The sequence below is a fragment of the Bombina bombina genome, chromosome 2 (assembly GCF_027579735.1).
Source record: "Bombina bombina isolate aBomBom1 chromosome 2, aBomBom1.pri, whole genome shotgun sequence".
Classification (NCBI taxonomy): Eukaryota; Metazoa; Chordata; class Amphibia; order Anura; family Bombinatoridae; genus Bombina; species Bombina bombina.
Window position 1 is genome coordinate 1,166,969,965 of NC_069500.1, and position 19,689 is coordinate 1,166,989,653.

The window sequence follows — 19,689 nt, forward strand, 5'->3', positions numbered from 1 at the left end:
TACTAGAGAGGATATAGTTAAATACAATAAATTTATTACATAAATGAGAGCAGACAGATTGTCTGAGGATGCATATATTTAAAATGAACTGAAATATATGCATCCTCAGACAATCTCTCTGCTCTCGTTTATGTAATAAATTTATTGTATTTAACTATATCCTATCTCTAGTATTACATTTAGTGCATTTATTACATTAATTTTTAACTTGGTTGTTCCACATCCCTAGCTACCCTGTATTTCAATATAGGCCAAGCGCTGTTTACTTCTTTTCTTATGTTCATTCTAGAATAATTGTGAGACTATTCTGTTAAACAGCACACAGGGTTGTAAGTGAGGCGCTTCTTACCTTTTCTTACTTCTTAAGAAATTGTTACTCTTTGGATGTCGTAAGAGCTTTGAAATACTATGTTAAGGCTACTAAAGATTTCAGGAAGACTTCTAGTCTATTTGTTGTCTTTTCTGGTTCTAGGAAAGGTTAGAAAGCCTCTGCCATTTCTTTGGCATCTTGGTTAAAGCTTTTGATTCACAAGGCTTACTTGGTGGCGGGGCAGTCTCCGCCTCAGAGAATTACGGCTCATTCTATTAGATCAGTTGTCACTTCTTGGGCTTTTAAGAATGAAGCTTCAGTTGATCAGATTTGCAAAGCAGCAACTTGGTCTTCTTTGCATACATTTACTAAATTTTACCATTTCAATGTATTTGCTTCTTCTGAAGCAGTCTTTGGTAGAAAAGTTCTTCAGGCAGCTGTCTGTTTGATTCTTCTGTTTATAAGAACATATATTTTGTATTTAAGTTCTCAGCGGAAATAGCTGTTTTTATTTTATCCCCTCCCTCTCTAGTGACTCTTCTGTGGACTTCCACATCTTGGGTATTTTATCCCATACGTCACTAGCTCATGGACTCTTGCCAATTACATGAAAGAAAACATAGTTTATGTAAGAACTTACCTAATAAATTAATTTCTTTCATATTGGCAAGAGTTCATGAGACCCACCCTTTTTATGGTGGTTATGATTTTTTTGTATAAAAGCACAATTATATTTCCAGTTCCTCTTGTATGCTTTTTTTAACTCCTTTTTCTATCACCCCACTACCCTGCTTAAACTGAATTGTGGGTGTGGTTAAGGGTGTATTTATATGCATTTTGAGGTTTGGGAAACTTTGCCCCTCCTGGTAGGATTGTATATCCCATATGTCACTAGCTCATGGACTCTTGCAATTTACATGAAAGAAAACATATACATGATAAATTCATTTCTCTCATAATGGCAAGAGTCCATGAGGCCCATCCTGTATTTTTTTTTGTATAAAAGCACAAAATTATTTTCCAGTTCCTCTTTTTTTTTTTTTGTATGCTTCTTCTTCTTTTTTTTTTTTTCTTTTTTTTTTTTTACTCCTTTTTACACCTCACTACTTGGCTATACGTTAAACTAAGGTGGGAGTGTTTGTAGGCATTTTGGGGTTTGGGAAACGTTTCCCCCTCCTGGTGGGAATGTATATCCCATATGTCACTAGCTCATGGACTCTTGCCATTATGAAAGAAATGAATTTATCAGGTAAGTTCTTACATAAATTATGTTTTTTAGGCAGAAATGTTTTCCAGAATCTCTGGTAGAGACTTTAATTCAGGCCCATAAACCTGTGTCTAGGAATATCTTTAAAAAGGTTTGGAAGGCCTATATTTCATGGTGTCTGGATCATGTTTTTTTTTCTGGCATTCTTTTAGAATTCCTAGGATTTTGCAATTTCTGCAAGATGGTTTGGATAAAGGTTGGTTTGTTCTCTGAGGTCAGATTTTGGCTCTTTGTTTTGTTTCAAAAGAAGATAGCTAATCTTCTTGAAATTCACTGTTTTTTGTTCAGGCTTTGGTCAGGATTATACCTGTTATAAAACCAATTTCTCCACCCTGGATTCTTAACTTGGTTTTAAAGGTTTTGCAGGTCTCTCCTTTTAAACCCATACATAAGGTGGATATCATCAAGCTTTTATCTTGGAAGGTTCTATTTCTTTTGGCAATCTCTTCTGCTAGAAGAGTTTCTGAGTTATCTGCCATTTCTTGTGATCCACTTGTATCCTATTTCTTTCATGTAATTAGCAAGAGTCCATGAGCTAGTGACGTATGGGATATACATTCCTACCAGGAGGGGCAAAGTTTCCCAAACCTCAAAATGCCTATAAATACACCCCTCACCACACCCACAAATCAGTTTTTACAAACTTTGCCTCCTATGGAGGTGGTGAAGTAAGTTTGTGCTAGATTCTACGTTGATATGCGCTCCGCAGCAGGTTGGAGCCTGGTTTTCCTCTCAGCGTGCAGTGAATGTCAGAGGGATGTGAGGAGAGTATTGCCTATTTGAATTCAATGATCTCCTTCTACGGGGTCTATTTCATAGGTTCTCTGTTATCGGTCATAGAGATTCATCTCTTACCTCCCTTTTCAGATCGACGATATACTCTTATATATACCATTACCTCTACTGATTCTAGTTTCAGTATCGGTTTGGCTTTCTACTACATGTAGATGAGTGTCCTGGGGTAAGTAAGTCTTATTTTCTGTGACACTCTAAGCTATGGTTGGGCACTTTTTTTATAAAGTTCTAAATATATGTGTTCAAACATTTATTTGCCTTGACTCAGGATGTTCAACATTCCTTATTTCAGACAGTCAGTTTCATATTTGGGATAATGCATATAAATTAATCAATTTTTTTCTTACCTTAAAATTTGACTTTTTTCCCTGTGGGCTGTTAGGCTCGCGGGGGCTGAAAATGCTTCATTTTATTGCGTCATTCTTGGCGCGGACTTTTTTCTCGCCGGAAGTTGCGTCATTTTTGACGTTTTTTTGCGCCAAAAGTGTCGGCGTTCCGGATGTGGCGTCATTTTTGGCGCCAAAAGCATTTAGGCGCCAAATAATGTGGGCGTCTTTTTTGGCGCTAAAAAATATGGGCGTCACTATTGTCTCCACATTATTTAAGTCTCATTATTTATTGCTTCTGGTTGCTAGAAGCTTGTTCACTGGCATTTTTTCCCATTCCTGAAACTGTCATTTAAGGAATTTGATAAATTTTGCTTTATATGTTGTTTTTTCTATTACATATTGCAAGATGTCCCAGATTGACCCTGAGTCAGAAGATACTACTGGAAAATCGCTGCCTGGTGCTGGATCTACCAAAGTTAAGTGTATCTGCTGTAAACTTGTGGTATCTGTTCCTCCAGCTGTTGTTTGTAATGAATGTCATGACAAACTTGTTAATGCAGATATTTCCTTTAGTAATGTTACATTACCTGTTGCTGTTCCATCAACATCTAATTCTAGTGTTCCTGTTAACATAAGAGATTTTGTTTCTAAATCCATTAAGAAGGCTATGTCTGTTATTCCTCCTTCTAGTAAACGTAAAAGGTCTTTTAAAACTTCTCATTTTTCAGATGAATTTTTAAATGAACATCATCATTCTGATAATGATTCCTCTGGTTCAGAGGATTCTGTTTCAGAGGTTGATGCTGATAAATCTTCATATTTATTCAAAATGGAATTTATTCGTTCTTTACTTAAAGAAGTCTTAATTGAATTAGAAATAGAGGATTCTGGTCCTCTTGATACTAAAACTAAACGTTTAAATAAGGTTTTTAAATCTCCTGTAGTTATCCCAGAAGTTTTTCCTGTCCCTGATGCTATTTCTGAAGTAATCTCCAGGGAATGGAATAATTTGGGTAATTTATTTACTCCTTCTAAACGTTTTAAGCAATTATATCCTGTGCCATCTGACAGATTAGAGTTTTGGGACAAAATCCCTAAGGTTGATGGGGCTGTCTCTTCTCTTGCTAAACGTACTACTATTCCTACGGCAGATAGTACTTCCTTTAAGGATCCTTTAGATAGGAAGATTGAATCCTTTCTAAAAAAAGCTTACTTATGTTCAGGTAATCTTCTTAGACCTGCTATATCTTTAGCGGATGTTGCTGCAGCTTCAACTTTTTGGTTAGAAGCTTTAGCGCAACAAGTAACAGATCATAATTCTCATAGCATTGTTAATCTTCAACATGCTAATAACTTTATTTGTGATGCCATCTTTGATATCATTAGAGTTGATGTCAGGTATATGTCTCTAGCTATTTTAGCTAGAAGAGCTTTATGGCTTAAAACTTGGAATGCTGATATGTCTTCTAAGTCAACTTTGCTTTCCCTTTCTTTCCAGGGTAATAAATTATTTGGTTCTCAGTTGGATTCTATTATCTCAACTGTTACTGGAGGGAAAGGAACTTTCTTTCATGTAATTAGCAAGAGTCCATGAGCTAGTGACGTATGGGATATACATTCCTACCAGGAGGGGCAAAGTTTCCCAAACCTTAAAATGCCTATAAATACACCCCTCACCACACCCACAATTCAGTTTTACAAACTTTGCCTCCTATGGAGGTGGTGAAGTAAGTTTGTGCTAGATTCTACGTTGATATGCGCTCCGCAGCAGGTTGGAGCCCGGTTTTCCTCTCAGCGTGCAGTGAATGTCAGAGGGATGTGAGGAGAGTATTGCCTATTTGAATGCAATGATCTCCTTCTACGGGGTCTATTTCATAGGTTCTCTGTTATCGGTCGTAGAGATTCATCTCTTACCTCCCTTTTCAGATCGACGATATACTCTTATATATATATACCATTACCTCTGCTGATTTTCGTTTCAGTACTGGTTTGGCTTTCTACAACATGTAGATGAGTGTCCTGGGGTAAGTAAGTAAGCTTATTTTCTGTGACACTCTAAGCTATGGTTAGGCACTTTTTTATAAAGTTCTAAATATATGTATTAAAACATTTATTTGCCTTGACACAGGATGTTCAACATTCCTTATTTTCAGACAGTCAGTTTCATACTTGGGATAATGCATTTGTTTCAATCATTTTTTCTTACCTTAAAAAATTTGACTTTTTTTCCTGTGGGCTGTTAGGCTCGTGGGGGCTGAAAATGCTTCATTTTATTGCGTCATTCTTGGCACGGACTTTTTTGGCGCAAATTTTTTTTTTCTGTTTCCGGCGTCATACGTGTCGCCGGAAGTTGCGTCATTTTTTGACGTTTTTTTGCGTCAAAAGTGTCGGCGTTCCGGATGTAGCGTAATTTTTGGCGCCAAAAGCATTTAGGCGCCAAATAATGTGGGCGTCTTATTTGGCGCTAAAAAATATGGGCGTCATTTTTGTCTCCACATTATTTAAGTCTCATTATTTATTGCTTCTGGTTGCTAGAAGCTTGTTCACTGGCATTTTTTTTCCCATTCCTGAAACTGTCATTTAAGGAATTTGATCAATTTTGCTTTATATGTTGTTTTTTCTATTACATATTGCAAGATGTTCCACGTTGCAACTGAGTCAGAAGATACTTCAGGAAAATCGCTGCCCGGTGCTGGAGCTACCAAGCTAAGTGTATCTGCTATAAATTTTTGGTATATGTTTCTCCAGCTGTTGTTTGTATTGCATGTCATGACAAACTTATTAATGCAGATAAAATTTCCTTTAGTACTGTTACTTTACCTGTTGCTGTTCCGTCAACATCTAATTTTCAGAGTGTTCCTGATAACATAAGAGATTTTATTTTTTAAATCCATTAAGAAGGCTATGTCTGTTATTTCTCCTTCTAGTATACATAAGTCTTTTAAAACTTCTCTTTTTTCAGATGAATTTTTAAATGAACATCATCATTCTGATACTGATAATGGTTCTTCTGGTTCAGAGGTTTCTGTCTCAGAGGTTGATGCTGATAAATCTTTGTATTTGTTCAAGATGGAATTTATTCGTTCTTTATTTAAAGAAGTATTAATTGCATTAGAAATAGAGGATTCTGGTCCTCTTGATACTAAATCTAAACGTTTAAATAAGGTTTTTAAATCTCCTGTAGTTATTCCAGAAGTGTTTAATCTCCCTGATGCTATTTCTGAAGTAATTTCCAGGGAATGGAATTATTTGGGTAATTCATTTACTCCTTCTAAACGTTTAAGCAATTATATCCTGTGCCATCTGACAGATTAGAGTTTTTTGGGACAAAATCCCTAAGGTTAATGGGGCTGTCTCTACTCCTGCTAAACGTACTACTATTCCTACGGCAGATAGTACTTCATTTAAGGATCCTTTAGATAGGAAAATTGAATCCTTTCTAAGAAAAGCTTACTTATGTTCAGGTAATCTTCTTAGACCTGCTATATTTTTAGCGGATGTTGCTGCAGCTTCAACTTTTTGGTTAGAAGCTTTAGCGCAACAAGTAACAGATCATAATTTTATAGCATTATTATTATTCTATAACATGCTAATAATTTTATTTGTGATACCATCTTTTGATATCATTAGAGTTGATGTCAGGTATATGTCTCTAGCTATTTTAGCTAGAAAAGCTTTATGGCTTAAAACTTGGAATGCTGATATGTCTTCTAAGTCAACTTTGCTTTCCCTTTCTTTCCAGGGTAATAAATTATTCGGTTCTCAGTTGGATTCTATTATCTCAACTGTTACTGGAGGGAAGGGAACTTTTTTACCAAAGGATAAAAAATCTAAGGTAAATTTAGGTCTAATAATCGTTTTCGTTCCGTTCCTCACAACAAGGAACAAAAGCCTGATCCTTCATCCTCAGGAGCGGTATCAGTTTGGAAACCATTTCCAGTTTGGAATATATCCAAGCCTTATAGAAACCTAAAGCCAGCTCCTAAGTACCCATGAAGGTGCGGCCCTCATTCCAGCTCAGCTGGTATGGGGCAGATTACGTTTTCTTCAAAGAAATTTGGATCAATTCCGTTCACAATCTCTGGTTTCAGAACATTGTTTCAGAAAGGTACAGAATTGGCTTCAAGTTAAGGCCTCCTGCAAAGAGATTTTTTTCTTTCCCGTGTCCCAGTAAACACAGCAAAGGCTCAGCATTTCTGAAATGTGTTTCAGATCTAGAGTTGGCTGGAGTAATTATGCCAGTTCCAGTTCTGGAACAGGGGCTGGGGTTGTATTCTATCTCTTCATTGTACCAAAGAAGGTCAATTCCTTCAGACCAGTTCCGGATCTATCAATATTGAATCGTTATGTAAGGATACCAACATTCAAGATGGTAACTGTAGGACTATCCTGCCTTTTGTTTAGCAAGGGCATTATATGTCTACAATAGATTTACAGGATGCATATCTGCATATTTCGATTCATCCAGATCACTTTTAGTTTCTGAGATTCTCTTTTTAGACAAGCATTACCAGTTTTGTGGCTCTACCGTTTGGCCTAGCATCAGCTCCAAGAATTTTTTCAAAGGTTCTCGGTGCCCTTCTGTCTGTAATCAGAACAGGGTTTTGGCATTTCCTTATTTGGACAATATCTTGGTACTTGCTCAGTCTTCACATTTTCGCAGAATCTCATACGAATCGACTTGTGTTGTTTCTTCAAGATCATGGTTGGAGGATCAATTTACCAATCAGTTCATTGATTCCTCAGACAAGGGTAACCTTTTTAGGTTTCCAGATAGATTCAGTGTCTGACTCTGTCCTTGTCAGACAAGAGAAGTTTAACATTGATATCAGCTTGTCAAAACCTTCAGTCACAATCATTCCCTTTGGTAGCCTTATGCATGGAAATTTTAGGTCTTAGGACTGCCGCATCGGATGCGATCTCCTTTGCTCGTTTTCACATGCGACCTCTTATATTATAGAGTCTGGAAGACTTATATTTCTTAGTGTCTTTCTCATCTTTTTTTCTTGGCATTCTTTTTGAATACCGAGAATTTTACAGTTTCTTCAGGATGGTTTAGATAAAGGTTTGTCCGCAAGTTCCTTGAAAAGACAAATCTCTGCTCTTTCTGTTCTTTTTCAGAGAAGGATTGCTAATCTTCCTGATATTCATTGTTTTGTACAAGTTTTGGTTCGTATAAAACCTGTCATTAAGTCAATTTCTCCTCCTTGGAGCTTGAATTTGGTTCAGGGGGCTCTTCAAGCTCCTCCTTTTGAACCAATGTATTCTTTGGTCGTTATATTACTTTCTTGGAAAGTTTTGTTTCTTTTGGCCATCTCTTCTGCCAGAAGAGTCTCTGAATTATCTGCTCTTTCTTGTGATTCTCCTTTTCTGATTTTGCATCAGGATAAGGCGGTGCTGCGAACTTCTTTTGAATTTTTTACCTAAGGTTGTGAATTCTAACAACATTAGTAGAGAAATTGTGGTTCCTTCATTATGTCCTAATCCTATGAATTCTAAGGAGAAATCATTGCATTTTTTGGATGCTGTTAGAGCTTTGTAATATTATGTTGAAGCTACTAAGTCTTTCCGAAAGACTTCTAGTCTATTTTTCATCTTTTCCGGTTCTAGAAAAGGCCAGAAAGCTTCTGCCATTTCTTTGGCATCTTGGTTGAAATCTTTATTTCATCATGCCTATGTCGAGTCGGGTAACATTCCGCCTCGAAGGATTACAGCTCATTCTACTAGGTCAGTTTCTACTTCCTGGGCGTTTAGGAATGAAGCTTCGGTTGATCAGATTTGCAAAGCAGCAACTTGGTCCTCTTTGCATACTTTTCCTAAATTCTACCATTTTGATGTGTTTTCTTCTTCTGAAGCAGTTTTTGGTAGAAAAGTACTTCAGGCAGTGGTTTCAGTTTGAATCTTCTGCTTATGTTTTTCATTAAACTTTATTCTGGGTGTGGATTATTTTCAGCAGGAATTGGTTGTCTTTATTTTATCCGTCCCTCTCTAGTGACTCTTGTGTGGAAAGATCCACATCTTGGGTAGTCATTATCCCATACGTCACTAGCTCATGGACTCTTGCTAATTACATGAAAGAAAACATAATTTATGTAAGAATTTACCTGATAAATTCATTTCTTTCATATTAGCAAGAGTCCATGAGGCCCGCCCTTTTTTGTGGTGGTTATGATTTTTTTGTATAAAGCACAATTATTCCAATTCCTTATTTTATATGCTTTCGCACTTTTTTCTTATCACCCCACTTCTTGGCTATTCGTTAAACTGAATTGTGGGTGTGGTGAGGGGTGTATTTATAGGCATTTTAAGGTTTGGGAAACTTTGCCCCTCCTGGTAGGAATGTATATCCCATACGTCACTAGCTCATGGACTCTTGCTAATATGAAAGAAATGAATTTATCAGGTAAGTTCTTACATAAATTATGTTTTTTTACCACAGGATAAAAAATCTAAAGGTAAATTTAGGTCTAATAATCGTCACAATAAGGAACAAAAGCCTGATCCTTCACCCACAGGAGCGGTATCAGTTTGGAAACCATCTCCAGTCTGGAATAAATCCAAGCCTTTTAGAAAACCAAAGCCAGCTCCCAAGTCCACATGAAGGTGCGGCCCTCATTCCAGCCCAGCTGGTAGGGGGCAGATTACGATTTTTCAAAGAAATTTGGATCAATTCAATTCACAATCTTTGGATTCAGAACATTTTTTTAGAAGGGTTCAGCATTGGCTTCAAGATAAGGCCTCCTGCAAAGAGATTTTTTTCTTTCCCGTGTCCCAGTAAATCCAGCGAAGGCTCAAGCATTTCTGAAATGTGTTTCCGATCTAGAGTTGGCTGGAGTAATTATGCCAGTTTCAGTTCTGGAACAGGGGCTGGGGTTTTATTCAAATCTCTTCATTGTACCAAAGAAGGAGAATTCCTTCAGACCAGTTCTGGATCTAAAAATATTGAATCGTTATGTAAGGATACCAACATTCAAAATGGTAACTATAAGGACTATCCTGCCTTTTGTTCAGCAAGGGCATTATATGTCCACAATAGATTTACAGGATGCATATCTGCATATTCCGATTCATCCAGATCAGTTTCTGAGATTCTCTTTCCTAGACAAGCATTACCAGTTTGTGGCTCTGCCGTTTGGCCTAGCAACAGCTCCAAGAATTTTTACAAAGGTTCTCGGTGCCCTTCTGTCTGTAATCGGAGAACAGGGTATTGTGGTATTTCCTTATTTGGACGATATCTTGGTACTTGCTCAGTCTTTAAATTTAGCAGAATCTCATACGAATCGACTTGTGTTGTTTCTTCGAGATCATGGTTGGAGGATCAATTTACCGAAAAGTTCATTGATTCCTCAGACAAGGGTAACCTTTTTAGGTTTCCAGATAGATTCAGTGTCCATGACTCTGTCTCTAACAGACAAGAGATGTCTAAAATTGATCTCAGCCTGTCGAATCCTTCAATCTCAATCATTCCCTTCGGTAGCCTTATGCATGGAAATTCTAGGTCTTATGACTGTTGCATCGGACGCGATCCCCTTTGCTCGTTTTCACATGCGACCTCTTCAGTTATGTATGCTGAATCAGTGGTGCAGGGATTACACAAAGATATCTCAATTAATATCTTTAAAACCGATTGTACGACACTCTCTGACGTGGTGGACAGATCACCATCGTTTAGTTCAGGGGGCTTCTTTTGTTCTTCCGACCTGGACTGTAATTTCAACAGATGCAAGTCTGACAGGTTGGGGAGCTGTTTGGGGGTCTCTGACAGCACAAGGGGTTTGGGAATCTCAGGAGGTGAGATTACCAATAAATATTTTGGAACTCCGTGCAATTTTCAGAGCTCTTCAGTCATGGCCTCTTCTAAAGAGAGAATCGTTCATTTGTTTTCAGACAGACAATGTCACAACTGTGGCATATATCAATCATCAAGGAGGGACTCACAGTCCTCTGGCTATGAAAGAAGTATCTCGAATACTGGTATGGGCGGAATCCAGCTCCTGTCTAATTTCTGCGGTTCATATCCCAGGTATAGACAATTGGGAAGCGGATTATCTCAGTCGCTAAACGTTACATCCGGGCGAATGGTCTCTTCACCCAGAGGTATTTCTTCAGATTGTTCAAATGTGGGGACTTCCAGAAATAGATCTGATGGCTTCTCATCTAAACAAGAAACTTCCCAGGTATCTGTCCAGATCCAGGGATCCTCAGGCGGAAGCAGTGGATGCATTGTCACTTCCTTGGAAGTATCATCCTGCCTATATCTTTCCGCCTCTAGTTCTTCTTCCAAAAGTAATCTCCAAGATTCTGAAGGAAAGCTCGTTTGTTCTGCTGGTGGCTCCAGCATGGCCTCACAGGTTTTGGTATGCGGATCTTGTCCGGATGGCCTCTTGCCAACCGTGGACTCTTCCGTTAAGACCGGACCTTCTGTCGCAAGGTCCTTTTTACCATCAGGATCTCAAATCCTTAAATTTAAAGGTATGGAGATTGAACGGTTGATGCTTAGTCAAAGAGGTTTCTCTGACTCTGTGATTAATACTATGTTACAGGCTCGTAAATCTGTATCTAGGAAGATATATTATCGAGTCTGGAAGACTTACATTTCTTGGTGTCTTTCTCATCATTTTTCCTGGCATTCTTTTAGAATTCCGAGAATTTTACAGTTTCTTCAGGATGGTTTGGATAAAGGTTTGTCTGCAAGTTCCTTGAAAGGACAAATCTCTGCTCTTTCTGTTCTTTTTCACAGAAAGATTGTTAATCTTCCTGATATTCATTGTTTTGTACAAGCTTTGGTTCGTATAAAACCTGTTATTAAGTCAATTTCTCCTCCTTGGAGTTTGAATTTGGTTCTGGGGGCTCTTCAAGCTCCTCCGTTTGAACCTATGCATTCATTGGACATTAAATTACTTTCTTGGAAAGTTTTGTTTCTTTTGGCCATCTCTTCTGCTAGAAGAGTTTCTGAATTATCTGCTCTTTCTTGTGAGTCTCCTTTTCTGATTTTTCATCAGGATAAGGCGGTGTTGCGAACTTCTTTTAAATTTTTACCTAAGGTTGTGAATTCTAACAACATTAGTAGAGAAATTGTGGTTCCTAAGAATTCTAAGGAGAGATCATTGCATTCTTTGGATGTAGTTAGAGCTTTGAAATATTATGTTGAAGCTACTAAGAATTTCCGAAAGACTTCTAGTCTATTTGTTATCTTTTCCGGTTCTAGGAAAGGTCAGAAGGCCTCTGCCATTTCTTTGGCATCTTGGTTGAAATCTTTAATTCATCATGCTTATGTCGAGTCGGGTAAAACTCCGCCTCAGAGGATTACAGCTCATTCTACTAGGTCAGTTTCTACTTCCTGCGCGTTTAGGAATGAAGCTTCGGTTGATCAGATTTGCAAAGCAGCAACTTGGTCTTCTTTGCATACTTTTACTAAATTCTACCATTTTGATGTGTTTTCTTCTTCTGAAGCAGTTTTTGGTAGAAAAGTACTTCAGGCAGCTGTTTCAGTTTGATTCTTCTGCTTATAATTTCAGTTTTTTTCATCATAATATTTAAACTTTATTTTGGGTGTGGATTATTTTCAGCGGAATTGGCTGTCTTTATTTTATCCCTCCCTCTCTAGTGACTCTTGCGTGGAAGATCCACATCTTGGGTAGTCATTATCCCATACGTCACTAGCTCATGGACTCTTGCTAATTACATGAAAGAAAACATAATTTATGTAAGAACTTACCTGATAAATTCATTTCTTTTATATTAGCAAGAGTCCATGAGGCCCACCCTTTTTGTGGTGGTTATGATTTTTTGTATAAAGCACAATTATTCCAATTCCTTATTTTTTTATGCTTTCGCACTTTTGTCTTATCACCACACTTCTTGGCTATGCGTTAAACTGATTTGTGGGTGTGGTGAGGGGTGTATTTATAGGCATTTTGAGGTTTGGGAAACTTTGCCCCTCCTGGTAGGAATGTATATCCCATACGTCACTAGCTCATGGACTCTTGCTAATATGAAAGAAATGAATTTATCAGGTAAGTTCTTACATAAATTATGTTTTTTCATCCGGATAAGGCAGTTTTGAGAACCAAATTTGATGTTTATTTAATTTGATGTCTTAGGACAATATAAACAGGGAAATTGTTGTTCCTTTCTCTTGCAAGGTGTATCCAGTCCACGGATTCATCCTTACTTGTGGGATATTCTCATTCCCTACAGGAAGTGGCAAAGCTCCCATATAGCTCCCCCCCTAGCTCCACCCCCCAGTCATTCTCTTTGCCGGCTCTGGCAGCAGGGCCTCTCTACGGGAGGGTAAAGTGAATGTGGTGTTAGATTTGTAGTTTTATATCTTCAATCATATGTTTGTTATTTTTAAATGGTACCGGTTTGTACTATTTACTCTCTGGCAGAAATGTGATGAAGAATTCTGCTGAGAGGAAAATGATTTTAGCATGTGTTAACTAAAATCCATTGCTGTTCCCACACAGGACTGAGGAGTACCAGAAAACTTCAGTTGGGGGGAACAGTTTGCAGGCTTAACTGCATTGAGTTATGTTTCAGTCATCTTTTTTCTAGTCAAGACAAGGTAATGCTAGAAGACTGACAAGAATCCCCATGTGGGAAGGGTAAGCCATGTTTCTGAGACTCAGTATAGAACTAAAGGCTTATTTAAGAGGGCTCAATAGGCTGGTTGACACTGTTGCAGGGCAATTGATTATTTTATTTAACAAAATACTCATTACAGGGAGTGCAGAATTATTAGGCAAGTTTTTTTTTTTGAGGATTAATGTTATTATTGAACAACCATGTTCTCAATGAACCCAAAAAACTCATTAATATCAAAGCTGAATATTTTTGGAAGTAGTTTTTAGTTTGTTTTTAGTTTTAGCTATTTTAGGGGGATATCTGTGTGTGCAGGTGACTATTACTGTGCATAATTATTAGGCAACTTAACAAAAAACAAATATATACCAATTTCAATTATTTATTTTTACCAGTGAAACCAATATAACATCTCAACATTCACAAATATACATTTCTGACATTCAAAAACAAAACAAAAGCAAATCAGTGACCAGTATAGCCACCTTTCTTTGCAAGGACACTCAAAAGCCTGCCATCCATGGATTCTGTCAGTGTTTTGATCTGTTCACCATCAACATTGCGTGCAGCAGCAACCACAGCCTCCCAGACACTGTTCAGAGAGGTGTACTGTTTTCCCTCCTTGTAAATCTCACATTTGATGATGGGACCACAGGTTCTCAATGGGGTTCAGATCAGGTGAACAAGGAGGCCATGTCATTAGATTTTCTTCTTTTATACCCTTTCTTGCCAGCCACGCTGTGGAGTACTTGGACGCGTGTGATGGAGCATTGTCCTGCATGAAAATCATGTTTTTCTTGAAGGGTGCAGACTTCTTCCTGTACCACTGCTTGAAGAAGGTGTCTTCCAGAAACTGGCAGTAGGACTGGGAGTTGAACTTGACTCCATCCTCAACCCGAAAAGGCCCCACAAGCTCATCTTTGATGATACCAGCCCAAACCAGTACTCCACCTCCACCTTGCTGGCGTCTGAGTCGGACTGGAGCTCTCTGCCCTTTACCAATCCAGCCACGGGCCCATCCATCTGGCCCATCAAGACTCCCTCTCATTTCATCAGTCCATAAAACCTTAGAAAAATCAGTCTTGAGATATTTCTTGGCCCAGTCTTGACGTTTCAGCTTGTGTGTCTTGTTCAGTGGTGGTCGTCTTTCAGCCTTTCTTACCTTGGCCATGTCTCTGAGTATTGCACACCTTGTGCTTTTGGGCACTCCAGTGATGTTGCAGCTCTGAAATATGGCCAAACTGGTGGCAAGTGGCATCTTGGCAGCTGCACGCTTGACTTTTTTCAGTTCATGGGCAGTTATTTTGCGCCTTGGTTTTTCCACACGCTTCTTGCGACCCTGTTGACTATTTTGAATGAAACGCTTGATTGTTCGATGATCACGCTTCAGAAGCTTTGCAATTTTAAGAGTGCTGCATCCCTCTGCAAGATATCTCACTATTTTTGACTTTTCTGAGCCTGTCAAGTCCTTCTTTTGACCCATTTTGCCAAAGGAAAGGAAGTTGCCTAATAATTATGCACACCTGATATAGGGTGTTGATGTCATTAGACCACACCCCTTCTCATTACAGAGATGCACATCACCTAATATGCTTAATTGGTAGTAGGCTTTCGAGCCTATACAGCTTGGAGTAAGACAACATGCATAAAGAGGATGATGTGGTCAAAATACTCATTTGCCTAATAATTCTGCACTCCCTGTATAGACACTTTTAAACACTTTTGGTGTGTTTATTATGGGTTTTTTCCCCATATGGCATTATTTTAGTCACCTATTTTGGGATTCTGAAGGCCTCTCAACTCCGGAGTGGAGTGGGAGGGGCCTAATTTCGCGCCTCAGTTGCACAGTTAATTCTGACAGATTGTTCATGCTGCTTCACATGTAGACTGTTTGAGGACTTCAAGAGGCTTGCTTTTCCCAAAACTAATCCCTAAGGGCAGGTAGGGCCACCGCAGGCTGCTGTGGCAAGGTGCTGTAGTTTAATAACCGGTTGTAGGCTTTAGACTGCTCCGGTTTGGGCATTAAAGGGTTAATCAGGCTGAAACTTGTTGTGTAATCATATCGAAGCATTAGGCACATACTGTGAAAATTTCAAGAGATTTGGTTCATTTTTCAGCATTTTGTAAAATTGTGTGCGCTTTTTATTTCTTAAAGGCACAGTACCGTTTATTTCAATTTGTGTTTTTTATTGATTAAAGTGTTTTCCAAGCCTGCTTGTGTATAATAATAATCTGTGAAACATGTCTGACACTAAATAAAGGCCTTGTTCTATATGTTCAGAAGCCATGGTGGAACCCCCACTCACAAGTGCACTAATGTGTCTATACACTTTAAAGATCATATTGTGTCACTTAAAAATATAGCCCTAGATGATTCTTTGACTGAAGGTAATGAGGATAGTCCGCCTTCCTCTCCTCATGTGTCATCACCAGTTACGCCTGCTCAAGCGATACCTTGTACCTCTAGTGCATTGGCACCTATTACATTGCAACAACTAGCGACAGTCATGGATAATTCCCTTGCGGCCTTTCTATCCAAACTGCTAGTTTTCCCTAAAAAGCGCGATAGCTCTGTTTTAAGGACAGATGAGGAGCAGTCGGAAGCTTTGGGAGGTTTATCTGATGTACCCCTACAACACTCTGAAGTAGGGGCGAGGGATGTGATGTCTGAGGGAGAAATTTCTGACTCAGGAAAGGTTTCTCAGCGGACAGAATCAGATTCACTAGCGTTTAAATTGGAACACCTCCACGTACTGCTTAGGGAGGTTTTATCAACTCTGGATGATTGTGACCCTATGGTGGTCCCAGAGAAATTGTGTAAAATGGACAAATATCTAGAAGTCCCTGTATACACTGATGCGTTTCCCATCCCTAAGAGGGTGGCGGATATTGTTGCTAGGGAGTGGGAGAGACCAGGTGTACCCTTTGTTCCCCGCCCGATCTTTAAGAAAATGTTCCCCATAACTGATCCCAGACGGGACGCGTGGCAGAAGGTCCCTAAGGTAGAGGGGGCATTTTCGACACTAGCCAAGCGCACAACCATCCCAATTGAAGACAGTTGTGCTTTTAAAGATCCTATGGATAAAAAAGTTAGGTTTACTAAAGAAAATATTTGTTCAACAAGGTTTCCTTCTCCAACCGATTGCCTGCATTATTCCTGTAACTACTGCAGCGGCTTTTTGGTTTGAGGCTCTGGAGGAGTCGCTCCAGAGGGAGACTTCATATGACGAAGTCATGGATAGAATTAATGCTCTAAAACTGGCTAATTCTTTTATCACAGATGCCGCTTTGCAATTAGCTAAGTTAGCGGCGAAAAATTCTGGTTTCGCCATTATGGCGCGGAGAGTGCTTTGGCTCAAGTCATGGTCGGCCGACGTGTCGTCCAAATCAAAATGACTAAATATCCCTTTCAAGGGAAAGACCCTTTTTGGACCCGAGTTGAAAGAGATTATTTCGGATATCACCGGGGGTAAGGGCCATGCTCTCCCGCAAGATAGGCCTTTTAAGGCTAAAAACAAGGCTAATTTTCGTTCCTTTCGCAACTTCAGAGTTTTCCTGCTTCAACCTCTGCAACCGCAAAGCAAGAGGGTAACGCTTCACAGCCCAAGGCAACCTGGAAGCCTTTGCAGGGCTGGAACAAGGGTAAACAGGCCAAGAAGCCTGCAGCTGCTACTAAGACAGCATGAAGGGGGTAGCCCCCGATCCGGATCTGGTAGGGGGCAGACTCTCTCTCTTCGCTCAGGCTTGGGCGAGAGATGTTCCCGATCCCTGGGCATTAGAGATCGTTACTCAGGGATATCTTCTAGAATTCAAGGACTCCCCTCCAAGGGGAAGGTTCCACATTTCTCGTCTGTCTACAGACCAGACAAAGAAAGAGGCGTTCTTACGCTGTGTAGAAGATCTACTTAAGATGGGAGTGATATATCCAGTCCCAATTACAGAACAAGGACTGGGTTTTTACTCAAACCTGTTTGTGGTTCCCAAAAAGGAAGGAACTTTCAGGCCAATCCTGGATCTAAAAATTCTAATCAAATTCCTTAGAGTTCCATCATTTAAGATGGAGACCATTCGAACAATCTTACCTATGATCCAGGAAGGTCAATATATGACTACCGTGGATTTAAAGTATGCATACCTACATATTCCTATCCACAAAGATCATCATCAGTTCCTAAGGTTCGCCTTTCTGGACAAGCATTACCAGTTCGTGGCCCTTCCCTTCGGGTTGGCCACCGCTCCCAGAATTTTCACAAAAGTGCTAGGGTCCCTTCTGGCGGTATTAAGACCGCGGGGCATTGCAGTAGCACCTTATCTGGACAACATCTTAATACAGGCGTCGTCTTTTCCCAGATATCTGCTCTGTCTATCCTTTTACACAAGCGTCTGGCAGAGGTACCAGACGTTCAAGCGTTTGCTCAGGCTTTAGTCAGAATCAAGCCTGTCTATAAACCTGTGGCTCCGCCATGGAGTCTAAATTTAGTTCTTTCAGTTCTTCAAGGGGTTCCGTTTGAATCTTTACATTCCATAGATATTAAGTTATTATCTTGGAAAGTTTTGTTTTTGGTAGCTATATCTTCTGCTCAAAGAGTTTCAGAATTGTCTGCTTTGCAGTGTAATTCACCCTATCTGGTGTTCCATGCAGATAAGGTAGTTTTGTGTACCAAACCTGGTTTTCTTCCTAAAGTTGTTTCTAATAGGAATATTAACCAGGAAATCATTGTTCCTTCCCTGTGTCCTAATCCATCTTCAAAGAAGGAACGGCTTTTACACAATCTTGATGTGGTTCGTGCTTTAAAATTCTATTTACAAGCAACTAAAGATTTCAGACAAACATCATCCTTGTTTGTTGTCTATTCTGGTAAGAGGAGAGGTCAGAAAGCGACTGCTACCTCTCTTTCCTTCTGGCTGAAAAGCATCATCCGATTGGCTTATGAGACTGCTGGGCAGCAGCCTCCTGAACGAATTACAGCTCATTCCACCAGAGCTGTGGCTTCCACATGGGCTTTCCAAAATGAGGCTTCTGTTGAACAGATTTGTAAGGCAGCGACTTGGTCTTCACTGCATACTTTTGCCAAATTTTACAAATTCGATACTTTTGCTTCTTCGGAGGATATTTTTGGGAGAAAGGTTTTGCAAGCAGTGGTGCCTTCTGTTTAGGTTACCTGTCTTGTTCCCTCCCTTCATCCGTGTCCTAAAGCTTTGGTATTGGTATCCCACAAGTAAGGATGAATCCGTGGACTGGATACACCTTGCAAGAGAAAACAGAATTTATGCTTACCTGATAAATTACTTTCTCTTGCGGTGTATCCAGTCCACGGCCCGCCCTGGCAATTAAGTCAGGTTAAATTTTTTTGTTTAAACTACAGTCACCACTGCACCCTATGGTTTCTCCTTTTCTCCTAACCTTTGGTCGAATGACTGGGGGGTGGAGCTAGGGGGGAGCTATATGGACAGCTCTGCTGTGTGCTCTCTTTGCCACTTCCTGTAGGGAATGAGAATATCCCACAAGTAAGGATGAATCCGTGGACTGGATACACTGCAAGAGAAAGTAATTTATCAGGTAAGCATAAATTCTGTTTTTTGTCCTAAACTTAAGAATTCTTTGGAGAGGCTTCTCTGTAATTTGGATGTTTTCAGTGGTTTGAAATACCAATTGTTGTCCTTTTTTTTTTTTTTTTTTTGTTATTTTTTTCTTGTTTGCATAACCTAAAATAATTCTCTAGTATTGTTAAAAACTAAACATTTTATTAGATGATATATCATGCTAGGCCCGCCCTCATTACTCGTGGACTTCACTTCTTGGGTATTAGTTTCACAGGAGTAATAGATTGTGGACTCTCACCACCTGTATGAAAGACAACATCATTTATGCTTACCTGATAAATTAATTTATTTTTATGGTGTTGAGAGTCCACAAGAACCCACTCTGTTATTTTTTCTGGTGGTAATTATTGGCACTATTTTCCTTTTTTCGACCTCTTTTAGCTTGGCTATACATCAGATTAGTTGTTATAGAGGTGGAAGGGGTTTTATAGGGCTCTTGCAGTTCGTTAGTCGTTGCCTCCTAATGGTCAGGAAGAGTAATTCCCAGAAGTAATGGATTGTGGGCTCTCGCCACCATGAAATTAATTTATCTGGTAAGCATAAATTATGGTTTTTATTAGTGGTGCTCAACTGCAGTGGGGCAAGTACTTGGACATGGAACATGTTTACAATGTTTTGAAAATATTTAGACCCTGGTTTGGGGATATTATCCCTAAAATCCATAAAAGTCAGGGGAATATTTTATTTATCACTGATACATTTTGATTGTTTAATGCATTGAGCTCATTTTGCTATTCATTGGTGTGACACGTAAAATGTACCTTTTTGTGATTTTCTTCACCTTTAGGTTGACTGGGTTT

General features: G+C 39.2%; 1 protein-coding gene across 1 annotated transcript in view; it reads left to right on the forward strand.

Moving 5' to 3' along the window:
- The window catches only part of NEIL3 (nei like DNA glycosylase 3), a 328,972-nt gene that overhangs the window by 151,668 nt on the left and 157,615 nt on the right, over window positions 1–19,689 (forward strand). The window lies entirely within an intron of this gene.